General features: G+C 46.9%; 1 protein-coding gene across 5 annotated transcripts in view; it reads right to left on the bottom strand.

The window, feature by feature from the left end:
- The window catches only part of Tnrc6a (trinucleotide repeat containing adaptor 6A), a 154,308-nt gene extending 151,200 nt beyond the window's left edge, over positions 1-3,108 (bottom strand). For 4 of the 5 annotated variants that reach the window (XM_017589208.3, XM_017589209.3, XM_063263201.1 and 1 more), the window contains exon 1: positions 2,267-2,904. The gene's annotated coding sequence lies outside the window, so the exon portion shown is untranslated. Of the gene's footprint in view, positions 1-2,266; positions 2,905-2,992 lie in introns of those variants that run through there. The other variant, XM_008759747.4, reaches the window with a different exon arrangement.
- Between the last annotated feature and the right edge of the window lie 11,286 nt (positions 3,109-14,394).

The raw sequence follows: 14,394 nt of genomic DNA, 5'->3' as shown, positions 1-14,394 counted from the left end.
TCAAGCTTCAGCGTATCTATGAATCACTCAAGGTTCTTGTTAAACTGTGGTGTGTGTGTGTGTGTGTGTGTGTGTGTGTGTGTGTGTGCGCGCGCATACGTCTTATCCAGCAACAGCTGCTTTGTGCTTAAACAACTACAACAGCCACACCATGTGCAGAAGATAGCCTATCGAAGCTCTCCGCCATCCCAGCAATCTGCCATCCTCCAGTTCTTACCATCTTCCCACCCGCTGGGCCTTGGAGGGAGTGACAGTGATGTCCTGTTTCAGGCTAAGCATGCAGCAGTTGGTTTTGTCCATCATTTGACCACCAGTCTCTGCAGCAAACGAGGTGTACTGGGAGAAGGCCTGATCAACTTCAATGCCCCCACCATTCACCAGTCCCTGATCACGACCTCTACTCCCAGCCAGCCTCCTGGCCACCTATCTGGACAAGCCAAGGCTGCCAAGTGCTGCCCCCTGTCACCCCAGCTGCAGTGGCTGACACCCAGAACAAAGAGCTACAAACGATCCTATTTGTAAGCTACTACTTTGGAGGTGGCTTGCAACCCAACACACACTGGTTCGTTTCATGGAGGTTTTTCTTCGTGCTGAGAATCCAGTTCCCCACTTTCACCTTTCATGGTTGCTCAAAACCCTGACAGGAGACCTAAGACCCCCAAGCCAAGTCTACGACAGAGCCCTTTACAATATGGAATACCCCAGCTGGCACATCCATGCACCCTGCTCAGCCTACAGGCCTCTCATGGCTCAAGGGACTGACTTGATGCCCGACCAGGCCTTTGCCCCTGCCTCTCCCTCTGGTTAGAGCTCTTCTTGACCTTCACCTTGTTCACTCTGACTTGGGTCACACCATCACAGAGGCCTCCCCGGACCACATTCCATCCATCCCCACTTCTCGCCTGCAATCGGTCTTCTATGTTTTCCTGGTACCTTGTTGTTTCATTTCTTAGCAAGTACCCTGCTTTGGAACAATAGCTGGCCTTGTGCAGTGACTTGCTTAATCTGTGCAAGAGCAGGGTGTTTCTACTTGCACACTAATTCAGCCCCAAACCTGCATGGTACCTGTTGCGTGGTAACTGTTGGCTGGATGGTTTCGGTTTTGCTGTCATTTTTTGTTTTTGGTTGTTTTGAAGCACGTTACCATGGTGTAGGCCCGAGATAGAAAGTGCTGGGGCCCAAATTCCACCTGGTCATTTACTAGTTGTATGACCGTAAGCAAGAAAGCTAACTGGTCATTCTGTGCCTCGGTTTTCCTCGGGTGCTCAAGGTGACACTCTCTTCCTGAGCTGATGAGTAATTGTTTCTTGCTGAACAGATTGCTGAAGGTCTGCAGCCGCCCACTTGCCCTGTGCCTACCAAGGTTGGCATGACGGGATTCTCATGGGATTCACACCAGCTTCCCCCAAGGCCAGTTTCTCAGCCAACTCTGTCTCCATGTGCAACGGTGTGCCCTCAAACTCAGAGCAAGCTCTGTGAGCCACCCTGTGTGTGGCACCTGAGACTGCCCCTGGGCACTGAATTTTGGCCCTACTTGCAGCCTTGATCTCTCCCTCAAAGTCAAATGTTTGGAGTCATAGAGATTTGCCTCCTGGTGGCTGTCACCCTGCCTCCTGTCACCTGATGAGCCCAGCTGGGTTGGCATCTGGGGGTTAACAGACAACCTTCAGACAAACCCAATGGCAACATCATCTGGAAAAGAAAAAGCTGACAAGGGACCTTAGGACATTGCCAGTGGCCAAGTCCTTAGGACCTGGCCTCTTCGATCATGGGCAGAAATGACATACAATCTAGGTCTCCAAAACAAAAACAAACAAATGAAAAAAATTTTTTAAAAAAGATGAGATCAGCGGCGGGGGCGGGGGGAGAGAGAGACAGAGAGAGAGAGAGAGAGAGAGAGAGAGAGAGAGAGAGAGAGAGAGAGAGAAGAGAGAGGAGAGAGGAGAGAAGGGGGAAGGGGGCTCGTGAAAAGGGGGCAGAGAAGAACAGGGTGAGAGGTGGAGGGTGGAGAGGCTTAGAGGAGGAAGATTAAGAGTGGCAGGAGACAGACTGGAGACCGGAGGAGACACGCAGTTGCTTGGTCCACCCAGCACCAGCAGAACCTAGCTTCGCAGGGCAGGGCCCAAAGCTTAGCTCCCCAGAGCCTCGGGTGCTCCCTCCTCCCCCCAGCTCCCTTCCACCCTACCCTGGGAGGGTGTCCTGTGCATGTTAATGAGACAGTTGAAGACGGCTTCCCAGATAATTGTTAAAGTGTTCAGCAACTTACCAGGCTGATAGTCAGAGGACTGCAGAATGATGGGGGCACGGCTCCCGGGGTGGGGGCAGCACAGGGCCTGGTCTCCAGGTACCCGGAGCTCACAGGCTGCAAAACGAAGAAGGGTTTTCCATTCGGTCAGGCACCAACGCAAAGGTAGAGAGAGCCAGACCAAAAGGCAAAGGGAAGGAGGGGAACCTGCGTGTGTTTTTGTATTTAAATTGTTTTTGAGCCCACGTAGCCCTGGGAGTCACATGCCGCCTCCAACATCACCGGAGCCATCACATGATACAGGTCCCCCATCATGTGATGAGAAAAATCTGCCTAACTTCAGGGCCCCCCGCCCCCACCCCTGCTCACAGACTGACAGACGAAGTGCTTCTTGAAGAGCCCCCCCCCCCGCGCCCCAAATCAGTGACAGAGGGAGGGATGCAGATGGGGGAGCCTGAGCCCACGAAAGGCTGATCTTGATGAATTGTTAATGTGCCTCTCTCTCCTAAGCCGTGAGACTTGGAGCCACGCCAGCCTCATTTGAATTCCAGCCTTGAATAACCAAGTGTTGCCACCGCTGCCCCCAGCAAATGCAGGGCGCTTGAGCTCACACCATCCTGCCTCGTTCTGGGGAGCCTGATGGCTGCCTTCCCTACCCACAGCTTCCGAACCGCGTCACTAACTGTGGAGGTGGAAGCGGCAGGGGTGGGGTTGGGGGGGGTGAAGGGGGTATGGGGGGGAACCTACAGAAGGGGAGCGGGCAGCTGTCGAACCTTCTAGTCCTTCGTCCCACCCCTCAGCCGCAGTCTGAGTCAGGTGGAGCCGGCTGGCTCTCTGATTACAACGTCTCCTTTATACTTGGTTCTGGGACCTCTGTGGGTGGAGACCTTCGTATTCTTCTGTCTGTCGCTCTCTCCTCATAGCCATTCCCGAATCAAGACACAAATTGTATTTAAAAATCTCCCGCCCAGTTGGCTTTCTTTGTGCTCATTTATTAGCACACTCAGGTCCCCTTTTACTTACAAGCCCCTTCGCAGGGCGCCTATTCTGCTGCAGGTTACACACACACACACACACACACACACACACACACACACACACACGGCCCCGGGGTGGGACAGAGGGTATGGTATGGAACTCTGTCCTTGACAGACATCTTGTCTGTTCAGAGGCGACGGAAACCCAGACAGATGTGGTAGATCCCAATGCCGGAGCCACACAAATGCAGAAGGAAAACTCTACTGGCCCAGCCTCAAGACTCAGCTTCTACCCGGACCCCATCTCCGCCCCCAAACTACTCAACAGAGGAAACTTCCTCTGCTCGCCACAACACACATTCCAGTCATCTGTTTGATTTGGTTTTTTTCTCTGCTTCGATTTACAAAGTCAACTGGAGACTCCACCCTCCTCCCTTGACCCCCTCAGTGTTAACATTACCCTCTGATTCTTACCCACAGAAACAAGCAGGCAAACAGGTGGGCTACTCTCCTTGGGGGCAGTGTGACCTTCAGTGTGACCTACTGCCACTTGGTAGTTCAGGAGAGAGTGTGGAAGACCAGATGGGCAACAATACTGAACACCTCCGAGGAGGTGCCTGCTTCCAACCAGAAGCTTTTGTCTAGGCTATTCTCTCTAAGGGGAGCAGCAGAGGGATCTGTGGAGAAACGCGTGGCTGCCTACCCTTGCTAGGCTCCATAAGGACATAATAGGATATTTCCCACAGACCAGAAAGGCTGCTTTTGGTAGGGGTTGAGTCTGGTTATAAACCTGTATCGCTTTCACACCTGAGTTTGTATAGCTCTCCTCTCCAACATGGAGGACCAAGCCATCATAGAGAAATCCTGTGTAAATAGAGTCGACATTCTTTTTAAACGAGCTCTCAAAATAGGAAGAAGAGACAGCAGGAAATTGGGGGTGCTCAGCATGACCGTTAGCTGTGTCTATCTTGAGACTCAGCTCTTGGTGGGAACATGACTGTCTTAGGGGGAATGGGAGTTGTAATTTATTAGCAGAAAAAGAAAGCCAAGTCTTATGCCAGTAGGCGTCCACAGCAACTGGAGACCCTTGACTTACATTCTTTTTTTTTTTTTTTGGTTCTTTTTTTTTTGGAGCTGGGGACCGAACCCAGGGCCTTGCGCTTCCTAGGTAAGTGCTCTACCACTGAGCTAAATCCCCAGCCCCTTGACTTATATTCTTGCCTATGTGTGTACACATCTGTCTGTGTGCCTGTTTGCTGGCAGGTGCACATGGAGACCCACAGTTAACATGGGATGTCTTCCTCAGTTGCTCTCCCCATTAGTTTTTGAGACAGAATCTCTCATTGAACCTGTAGCTCATGGATGGCAAGGTTAGCTGGCCAGCATGCCTTAGAGACCTGCCTGTGTCTGCCTCCCTAGCTCTGGGACTATGGTTGTGCTCCCGTGACTGACAGTGAGATTTGAACTCAGATCCCACTTGCATGGTAAATACTTTACCAACTGAATGAATCCCAGCACAGTGATTCATACAGTACTGTATTCTCAGCTTGCCCAGACATGGGGTATCCAATGTAGACATTTTCTCAAGGTAGGAGTATTTGTCGTTTTTCTCTCTCCCCACCCCCATTGTCTCTCAGTATGTAGCCCAGGCTGGCTTTGAACTCTTGATGTTTCTGCTTTGACCTCCTGAGTGGCGGAAATGTAGCGTCACAGCTGACAGAGTTTAATTTGCTACCTGAGCCACTCAGCTGTATGCCTTCCCCTTCCTGATATGGATGGACTTCCTTCAGTCCTGTGAGGGTTTGAAGAGACAGTAGAAGAGGAATTTCTCTCTCTAGGGCTGTGATAAAGGCCCTGGCCAAAAGCAACGTGGGGAGAAAGAACGCTTATTTGGTTTCTAAATCCTGATCAGAGTCCATCAAAGAAGGAAGTCAAGACAGGAGCCAGGAGGCAGGAACTGACGCAGAGACCATGAAGGGATGCTGCCCATTGTTTTCATGGTTCGCACAGCCTGCTTCCAGCCCAGGAGTGGCACTCTTGACATTGAGCTGAACCCTCCCATATCTATCTTAAACAAGAAAGTGTCCCACAGACTTGCCCACAGGGCGATCTGATGGTGGCATCTTCTTGGTTAAGGTTCCTTCTTCTTTCTGGATGATTTGTGACAAGTTAACCAAAAAAAGAAAGAAAAAATACTGACCAGCACACTGCCTGCACATAGGCAGTTCCATCTCATCTCCAGGATGCACAGTGCCCACCTGGTCCTCACTCCTTCAGACTCACACTGAACTCCATGGCTGGCCTACCTGAACCATTATCTTAAAGGAGCAGGCTGAGGGGCCTCTCAGCTTCCCTGACTGTAGGACTCTGCTCCTCGTGCTCCCCTCTGAAGAACCTGACTAATAACCACAGAAAACATCAACAGTTTACCTGAACTCTGGGTCAAAAAAACCCCAAAACTTCCCATGATAATTAGCAGCCAGGTGGTTTTGACGCTTGAACACATACTACTTTTATACCCCAGGCACAACAAAAGTAAGGAATAGGGACTAGAGAGATAGCTCAGTGGTTAGCGGCACTGGCTACTCTTCCAGATGACCCAGGTTCAGATCCCAGCACCCACATGGTGGCTCATAAACATAGGTGACTCCAGTTCCAGGGGATTCCTGAAATACCATGGGTGTCAGTCATGGACATGCTGCAAAGGACATACTTGGAGGCAAAATTATTATACATATGCAATAAAATAAATAAATGTAAAAATATTTGAATAGGGAATAATCTTCACCAATTGTACACCCCATAGAAGGTTAATATCTAAGATATAGAAAGAACTAAAACCACCACCACCACCACCACCACCACCACCACCACCACCAACAACAACAACAACAGCAACAACAGCAACAAAAACAAAATCTAACCAACCAACCAACCAAAACAAAACAAAACAAAACAAAAACTTTAGACATCAAAAAACAAAATAACACACTTAAAAATGGGGTACGAATCTAAATAGAAATCTGAAAAGATGAAACACAATTTGCCAAGAAACACTTAAAGAAATGTTTAACATCTTTAGTCATTCATGAAAAGCAAACAGAAGCTACTTTAAGATTTCATAGTACACCAGTCAGAACAGCCAAGATCAACGAAACAATGGCAGCCCATGCTGGCAAGGATGTAGGGTAAGGGGAACACTTGACCCTTGCTGGTGGGAGTATAAACTTGTACAGCCACAAAGTAAATTATCATGGTGGTTCCTCAGGAAGCTGGGAATAGCTCTACCTCAAAATCCAGCTATTGCACTCCTGGGTATCTGCTCAAAGGACTCTACATCCTACCACAGAGACACTTGCTCAAACATGTTCATTGCTGCTCTGTTCATCGCACTCAGAGACTGGGAACAGCCGTGCATGGGTGAATGGATAAGGAGAGTGTGGTACATTTACGTAATGTAACACCATGAGATTCTCAGGTAAATGGGTGGGGCTTGAAAAAAGTCATCCTGAGTGAGGTAACCCAGACTGAAAACTACAATGTGGTATGTATTTGCTTGTATGTAGATGAGGGCTGCTGAGTCTTTAATGAGCAGGCTACAGTCCGTATGACCACGGAGATCATTTACAGGACTGGGAGTGGGCAAGGGGTATCCCCTAGAAAGGGAAAGTAGAATAGACAGAGATGGCTGTGGGGGAACTGGAACAGGACAACCAAACCGGAGGGGGAAGGAAGAGGGGAGCAAGGGAGGTACATGGAGAGAGAAGGTTAAAAGCAAGGGCCATTCGGGGTGTCCTGTAGAAACCTAACCCAGTAGAGGCTTCTTAAAATATATGCATATATGAAAGAAATCTAAATGGAATCACCAAGAATGGGGGAGAGAAAGCTCCAACCGACATCTCTTGCCATCAAATGAAAGTTCCAGTCCCAGGAATGGGGTGCATCTAATCACATAGTGGGCCAAAGGGGCTCCATGAAACACCCAAACAGCACAGGCTACCACCAAGCCTATTGGTTTCTCTCCACAAACTGATGAGGCCCTACTGCTAGAGACAATAACTATGTAACTCACTGAACACAAGAAGTCGAGCTGCTGTCTACCCAGAGCCTTCGTCCCTCCTGACTCATGTTCATGCTACCGGAAGACGCTCTGAACACTACCAGAGGGCGGAGGTAAATGGCATCTCAGCTATAAACGATCTAATTACTTTATCAATTTTTTTGCTGCCTGTTTGTTTTTTAATGAGCGAGAACAACGAAGCGTATGGATTTGGGTGAGTGGGATTTGGGAGGTACAAGGGATCTGGGAGGAGTTAAGGGAGAGGAAATCTATTTAAAAAACAAAACAAGACACTGGCTGCTTCTGCAGAAGAGCTGGGTTTGATTCCCAGCACCCATGTCGTGGCTCACAACCATCCACAGTTCCAGGATCTGATGCTCTCCTCTGAACTCCAAGGGCACCCGGCACACACATAGTCAACACATATATGCAGGCAGAACACGTGTATCCATTGTACAAAATAAGTAAATCTGAAGGAAGAGTGGGAGGAGGAGTGGGAGGAGGAGGGGGAGGAGGGAGAGGGGAGGAGGAGGAGAGGAGAGGAGGACTGAGGCTCAGCTGATACACTGTTTACCTATATTATACAAAGCCCTGGGTTCCACCTTCAGCATTGCACAAACTAGTGGAAGTGGCACATATCTATGATCTCAGTTTGGGATTGGAGGCGCGGGTATTAGACGTTTAAGGTTATCCTCTGATATCCAGTGAGTTTGAGGCCATCCTGGCCTGCATGAGACTTTGCCTCACAATAACAAACAAACAAGCAAACAAAACCCAAGGATTCATCCAAACAAAATTGAAGACGCTCACCATCCGATCTCAAATACAGGCAAGGAAGTAGAAAGAGTAACCCCGGTGTAGCCCCGGAGTAGCCCAGGTGTAGCTTCGGAGTAGCCCCGGAGTAGCCCCGGTGTAGCTCCGGAGTAGCCCTGGTGTAGCCCTAGTGTAGCCCCGGAGTAGCCCTGGTGTAGCCCCGGTGTAGCCCCGGTGTAGCCCCGGAGTAGCCCCGGTGTAGCCCCGGTGTGCTGACGGCTTAGGCAGAGGAGTTGCTGTGCTCCCCAGGCTCTTGGCCTGGGTTCCATAGAGAATGCTGGGCCACCCTGGATCAAGAATTAGACCCTGTCTTGAAAAAAGTAAACAAACAAAATAAGAAAAAAGAAACCCCCAACAACAAAGAAGTAAAGCAACGGTAAAAAGAAGTCTAAAAGAGCAAAGGAAATCACCCCACAGAAGACGCACAGAGAAGGGAAGACTGGGAAGTGAGCAAAGTATTTGTGAGCTCCGCGGAGGCTCCAGCCCAGTACAGCTGCAACTGGAGACACTCCAAGCAGGAAGGAGATGGAGAAAATATGGTAATGAATTATGCCTGAAAAGCTTCCAGATTTCACGTGAAAACCATAGACACAGGGTTTAAAAGGCTAAACAGACAGCAGTACCAGAAACAAAACAACAAACTGTGACAAACAGCACCCAAAGCAGCCGGGTACGGTGCTGCAGGTCTGTCACCCCAGCATTTGGGAAGGAAAGGCAGGAGGAATGTGAGCTAGACCAGCCTGGGCTACATAAGAGTATCCCAGAGGATCCTGAGCTGTTAGACTTTGTCACCAAGGGGTGGGGGTGGGGCTTTATGGGTCATTTTCACAGAGCAGTCATAATAAAAAAAAAAAAAGCAAGGTGGCCATGGTGACACACACCTTTAATCCTACAACCTGGGAGGTAATGCAGGCAGATCTCTGTGAGTTCCTGTGTCTAGGCCAGCCACGGCTATGAGACCCTGTCTCTAAACAAAACAAAAACCAAACAAAACCTAGACAATACCAAGCGTTGGTTGTAAGGATTAGAGAAAGTTAAGCACACAGTAATTCTGAAGACAAGTATTTACCTAAATGCAATGGACAAATCTGTTTATGCCAAATGTATCCAGGAGTACTCGCAGCAGCTTTGTCCCAGGAGGGAAAGGCAGGACACTTCAAATGTCTGACATCTAATGACCGGATCAGCAGAATGTGAAATATGTGTACAACTGTAGAAAGATTAAACAATGATGCGAGTGTCAGCATGGAGGAACACTAAAGAAAGCTATACTAAGTCGCTAAAATTATGTTGTATAAATATCTTTATGGGAACAGGCTGCATCTCAGGAGCTGTGCGGGGCCGGGGATATGGAATAGGGGGGCAGGGGTGGGGAGATCAAGAGGAAGTCTAGAAGGAAAGGCTTTCGTCTGGGAATGATATACAGAGATAGATAGAATAGAAAGCTCGATGAAGTATCAGTGAAAACACAAGCTGCTATACTCAAATCAAAAGTGTAAGCCTTTAAACCGGGTGAGGAGGGAGATGGGGGCGATTTCAGGAAGGGCAGATGCGTGACTCCAGATTATGGCATAGAACTGATCATCAGAGAACACGGTATCATGGATGCCTGTACACTAATATCATTTAGATGTGTAGACAAGCTTCTAAAGACAAACAGTATTTCTCTCTCAAAGATAGTTAACCTGGGGGCTGGCGAGATAGCTTAACAGGTAAGGGTGCTTGTGGTCAAGTGTAAGGACCTGAGTTCAATTCCCGGGCCTCACATAATAGCATGAGAGAAGTGACTTCCACACGTTATCCTCTGACCGCTGCATGTGCACCAGGGTGCACACACTCACACTCACACCCACAGTGTACAGGAAAATAGATGTAAGGAAAAGAATGGACAGCCTACATACTTTATATGTAGTACAGAAATTTACACTGCAGTGAAAGGCTTTTCAACCAAGAAAACCCAAGAGCTAGAGGCCTTCACTGAGGAACTCTGGCAAATGCCTAAGGGAAAACTAATTCTCCTTCTAAAGAGGCTCTTGCAGAGAGCTGGAGGAAGATTCCCCAGATCACTGCACGAAGACACCATTGCCACTAGAAAACCAGCAGAGATGATGCAGAAACAAAACACAGACCAAAGTCACTGATGAGCTTAGTGGGGAGAAAAAAACCAATAAAAATTTAGCAAACTGAATGGCCACGTGGGATTTGTGCCAGCAAAGAGGGCTGTCTTTGCATTCAGACTATCATACAATATGCAGAAAGAAAGAAAAACCCTGTGGGTAGCTCAGTACACGGCGTGGAGGTGATTTGACAAGAGCCAACATTCACTTCTTTAAGATTTATTTATTTTAAATGTGTGTGTGTGTGTGTGTGTGTGTGTGTGTGTGTGTGTGTGTTTACCCCATGGGTGTGACTGTGAATGCATGTGGTGGTGCTCAAAGAGGCCAAAGGAAGTATTGGATACCTGGAGCTGGACTTACAGATGGTTGTGAGCTGTCCTGTGGGTGCTGGGAACTGAACTCTCAACCTCTGTAGGGCAACGAGGGGACTTCCTCACCTGATAACGGGCATCTATTAAAAAGTCTACAGGGCTGGGGATTTAGCTCAGTGGTAGAGCACTTACCTAGGAAGCGCAAGGCCCTGGGTTCGGTCCCCAGCTCCGAAAAAAAGAACCAAAAAAAAAAAAAAAGTCTACAGCTAGCCTGGTAGTGGTGGTGCACGCCTTTAATCCAGCACTCAGAAGACAGAAGGAGGCGGATCGCTGAAATCAAGGCCAGCCTAGTCTAAAAGAGCAAGTTTCAGGAAAGCCAGGACTACACAGACAAACCCTGTCTCAAAAAACAAAGAAACAAAGAAAACAAACAAGTCTATAGCTAAATTGTATGCGATGGCAAAAGGCTGAAAGCTTTGGTCCTAGATCAGAACATACCAAGGAGGCTCGGTCTCACCATGGACACTCAGTACCAGACTAACGGACACATAAGCGCAGGAAAACCAAAGACAAAGGGCATCCAGCTTCTAAGAGGAGTAAAACCATCATAAATAACATACTATCTATCTATCTATCTATCTATCTATCTATCTATCTATCTATCATCTATCTATCTATCATTCTATCTATCTATCTATCTATCTATTTATCTATCTATCTATCTATCATCTATAAACTATTTACCTATCTATCTTTATCTTTCTATCATCTATCTACTATCTATCTTTCTATCATCTATCTACTATCTATCTATCTATCTATATACTATTTACCTATCTATCTTATATCTATCTTATATCTATCATCTATCTATCTATATTCTATCTGAAAGACCACCGTGGTGGGGAAGACCCCCACTCAAATCTCGAGACGATGCAACCCCCAAGAACTCACGAGAAACCGATCTTGATGTAATAAACAAGAGGTGTATTTGAGGAACCAGAGCTCTGGGGACGACACGTATCTCACACAGGAGACAAAGGAGTTGACCCCGAGCCCAATTAGGGGAAGGGATTTATAGGGAAAATTACATAGGTAGTTGGCAACAGTCACACAAAGCAATTTCATTGGTTTGTAACTTGGGCTCAGTTCAACTCTAAGCCACTCTCCTTCTGGGGCAAGCTGACCCTAATTCTCATTTTTCTCAGGACTGTTGAGTCAGGCCTTATCGAGGCCAGATGGTTTGTGGTGGCTATAGCCAGGCTACATCCCCAAAATATGTTATGTTATTCTTTGCTGTGAGGTGCACTTGTCCCCACAGCAGGGTCAGTGGGGGATAGTTTAAAATCTTTATTCTTTCATATCTATCTATCTATATTCTTTTTTTTTTTTTGGTTCTTTTTTTCAGAGCTGGGGACCGAACCCAGGGCCTTGCGCTTCCTAGGCAAGTGCTCTACCACTGAGCTAAATCTCCAACCCCTATCTATCTATATTCTATCTCTCTATATTCTATCTATCTTATATTTATCTATCTATCTTATATCTATCATCTATCTATCTATATTCTATCTATCTATCTTATATCTATCATCTATCTATATTCTATCTATCTATCATCTATCTATCTATCTATCTATCTATCTACCTACCTACTTTCTAACTTATCTATCATCTGTCTCTCCATATTGTATATGTGTAGGCATGTATCTCTAACTCTAACTCTCTCTATATCTCTATCTTTCCTCTAGAAATACATGGGCAGTCCCAAGTGAAAGAAACTGGAGTTGAAAGGTGAGTTTAGTGCTATTTTAGGATCCAAGACCTGTATTTCCTCACGCTAGAGGCAATCAGATATTAAAAAAAGAAAAAAGAAATACTGTATGTGGTGGTTAGAGTGAAAATGGCTTCCATAGAGTTCATATATTTGCTTATTTGTTTCCTAGTTCGTGGATTGTTTAGGAAGGATTAGGAGGTGTGGCCTTGTGGGAGGAGATGTGTCAGTGAAGGTGGACTTTGTGGTTTCAAAAGAGCATTCCAAGGTCAGTCTTCTCCCTCTGCCTCCTCCCTGCAGATTAGATATGAGCACTTAGCTACTGCTCCAGCACTGTGCCGGTCTGCTGGCTGCCATGATGGTCGTCTACTCACCCTCTAAAACTGCAAGGAAGCCCTCAGTTAATTGCTTTACAAGCTGCCTTGGTCATGATGTGTCACTTCACAGCAATAGGGCAGTAACTAAGACTGTTACTTGGAAAACTTGAGGATAAGTCTACAAAAAATTGTCAGTTCCTTTTATGCTGAAACTGAGTAAACACTGCTGAGATTCAAGGGTATTAGCATGAATGGAAAGCATAGTTTATTAAGATACATATTCCCACCTACGTCACTCTATTAACTCTGAAATGCCAGTTACAGTCCCAGCTGCTGCTGTTGGCCTCCTCCTCCTGCTCCTCCTGCTCCTCCTGCTCCTCCACCCTTTCCTCCTCCTCCTCCTGTTCCTCCTCCTCCTCCTGTTCCTGCTCCTCCTGCTCCTCCTGCTCCTCCACCCTTTCCTCCTCCTCCTGTTCCTGCTCCTCCTGTTCCTCCTGCTCCTCCTGCTCCTCCTGCTCCTCCACCCTTTCCTCCTCCTCCTCCTGTTCCTGTTCCTCCTGCTCCTCCTGCTCCTCCTGCTCCTCCTGCTCCTCCTGCTCCCCCTGCTCCTCCTCCTCCTGCTCCCCCTATTCATCCTCCTCTTCTTTTTGTTTTGTTTTGCCTTTTGAGACAGTGTGTGTATCCCTGGCTGGTCCGTAACTCACTATCAAACAGAGATCTGCCAGTCTCTGCCCCCCTTAGTTCTGAGATTACAGGCAGATTTCATAACTAGCTTCTTTTCCTCTTTTCAATTAAAAAATTGAGTACATAAATAAAAGTGGGAATAACCCAACGTCAATGAAGAGATAAATGGGTAAACTAATGTATATAAACATACAAGGGATTAAATATCATTAATATTAAATATTTATTAATAGTTTGTATATTAGCAATTAATTAATATATTACATATTATGTAATCTTCAAAAGAAAGGTAATTCTGAGCATGTACATATAAGAAACTTGAAGATTTTATTGCAAATGAAATAAGTTAGATATAAGGAGACAAACACTTTAAGAGCTTCTACTTATATGTTGGAACTAAATGGTGATTTCCAGGATCTTGGAAGAGGGGAAACAGACTTCTTCATGGGAAGAGAATTTCCTGGAATGAGGAAGTTCTGAAGTGGATGTTGTCTATGCTTGTATGTCAGTGTGAATGTCATGTCAAGATTTTCTCTCTCTCTCTCTCTCTCTCTCTCTCTCTCTCTCTCTCTCTCTCTCTCTCTGTGTGTGTGTGTGTGTGTGTGTGTGTGTGTGTGTGTGTGTGTGTGTGTGTATGTGTTGGGGAGCAGGCAGGGTGGGGGCGGGGGAAAGGCATGTGTATGCAGTTCCCGAAGAGGCCAGAAGAGGGAGTCCTAGAACTGGAGTTACAGATGGTTGTGAACTGCCACCCCTGGCTAGTGGGAACTGAACTCGGGTCCTCTGGAAGAGCACCAAGCTCTCTTAACCGCCGAGCCATCATCTCTCCAGCCTCTGGTGCAAATGTTCATAAAACCACAGTGACAGGCAATCAAAAAATGATTTATATAGAAATCTTATGTTATACAAATTAACTGCAGTCATAATATTGAGACGTCAATTCTAAAATGTATAGAAAAGTAAAGAATGTGGGAAATAAGGGTAAAACTTTCAATAAGGCCAATTTTGGAGGGTAGAGGATTCAAAATGGCACAGTGCGAATGCAAAGACAGACGAAGAATACCTCCATTCTTCTTCTCTTCACCAGAGAGTTCGCAGGCAG

This window comes from Rattus norvegicus, chromosome 1 (assembly GCF_036323735.1).
Source record: "Rattus norvegicus strain BN/NHsdMcwi chromosome 1, GRCr8, whole genome shotgun sequence".
Classification (NCBI taxonomy): domain Eukaryota; kingdom Metazoa; phylum Chordata; class Mammalia; order Rodentia; family Muridae; genus Rattus; species Rattus norvegicus.
Note: the sequence above shows the minus strand (reverse complement) of the source record. Positions and strands in the feature narration are given on the sequence as shown.